We start from the raw sequence: 1,911 nt of genomic DNA, 5'->3' as shown, positions 1-1,911 counted from the left end.
ACCGGTCGATCTATGAGCGGCGTTGGCTACGTCGTCTAGAGCGGCGTGGCAACGTCGATCTTATGAGCGGCGTGCCACTGGTCGACTCTGACTGCGTGGCACGCACTCGAGGGCCCCTTGACGTTCGAGAGGGCATGACCGATCTTAGCGCGCTGTAGGGGAGAGAGAGAGAGAGAGAGAGTGAGGCGTGAATAAACAGAGCCCTCTCCACACAACAGCAATCACATTAATAATGCAAACGGACTCCAGCAGGAATGAGGGAAGGTGAGCAGGCCTGTGTGCGTAATGAGTGCGGGAGACTCATCGTCCCTGGCCCTCCGCTCAGACAGGAGAACGAGTCGATCCCCAGACCTGCACCACGGCCCGAGCCGCGCTCCTGCCAGTGTAGCTGTGGAGTGACTCAGCCTGAGGACACTCTGAATGCCAGTCGGTGTGCCAGGCGCGCACTGGGGGCAACCTGTCCCCCAGACTCACATGCAGCTGTCAACAGCTGTGAGATTCCTACAGCACTGACAGAGACTGGGGGTGATTGTGCGTGGTGTGGTTTCCATTAGTACAGGAGTGGGTGGGTGTGTGCTGGTGGGAGGCCCTTGTCAGAGAGTGGTGGTGTTTGCTGGTGGTGAAGAACCAATTAGTACAACAGGAAGAGCTCATCAGCTACAGAGAGTGGGTGGTGCTGTGCTGGTGGTGTAAGACCTATTAGACAGAGAGTAGGTGGTGTAAGAGCCCTATTAGTACAGAGAGTGGGTGGTGTTGTGCTGGTGGTGTAAGAACCCTATTAGTACAGAGAGTGGGTGGTGTAAGAGCTCTATTAGTACAGAGAGTGGGTGGTGCTGTGTTGGTGGTGTAAGAGCTCTATTAGCACAGAGAGTGGGTGGTGCTGTGCGGGTGGTATAAGAGCTCTATTAGTACAGAGAGTGGGTGGTGTAAGTACACACACACACACACACACACAGTGGCAGATAGAACAGTGACGTCTCCCACAGGCACAGAACAGAACTCCCACACAGGGGCCTGTGCACCTGTACTTAGAATTAATCTGCTGCTGCTACGGCTCTCAAATCCCCCGCAGTCAGACTCTCTCTCACTCCCCTCTGCGTCACTCTAACACAGCAGCACAGTTTCTCACTCAGTTCCCTCTGCGCCACTCTAGCACAGGCCTCTTCCACGTCCTTCAGCTGTGCTCCGCATTCACAGAGCGCACAGGGACCTTCCGCAGCGAGCTCAACACAGAGAACACGACTCAACACACACGTGGGCTTTGTACAGCCGACCCAAAGCCTTTTTTTTTTGGGGAAACATCCATACCCTCGACCAAATTAACAATGGCTGGAAAGGGCCCAACAGGCACCAAAACAGCCCGACTCCGGCTGGGCTGCGTCCGCGGCCCGGTGCCGACAGGGTCAGGAAACGCTCTCGGGTCCCACCGGCTCTGTCCGTTTACGACTCTGTTGTCGTTTCTCTTTTGGGAACGCAGTGGCTGGGCTGGATGTGCTTGAGGGCAATCCAAGCCCGCAACGACCCTACAATTTTAGAGCCTCAAGTTTGACGTGAGCAGATTCTTTAAAAACAATTTCAATTATGTAACTTCAAACTGAAAGGCTTCTCTAAATACTATTCAAGGAATTCGGAAAGGCAAATAGCCCTCACAGTAGCCGTAAGAGCTTCACGGTAGGTGAAGAGCCCGCACAGCAGCCCCATAGCACCATTTCCAGCCCCCCTGGATACTCAAGCCTGGCTTTTCTGGGATGAAGCTAATTCCAGCATGCAATCAGATACCGCATACAGCAAAGGGACTGTGTGCTTTCAGGAATGTAGAAAAACACAACAGAGCAGCTGTCAATAGAGATAACCGAACACAACTACACCAGTGTTGAACCCATAACTGAACACACAGGCACACCAGTGTTC

This window comes from Anguilla rostrata, chromosome 13 (genome assembly GCF_018555375.3).
Source record: "Anguilla rostrata isolate EN2019 chromosome 13, ASM1855537v3, whole genome shotgun sequence".
NCBI lineage: Eukaryota > Metazoa > Chordata > Actinopteri > Anguilliformes > Anguillidae > Anguilla > Anguilla rostrata.
The sequence above is the reverse complement of the archived record's forward strand: the minus strand, read 5'-3'. Positions refer to the sequence as shown.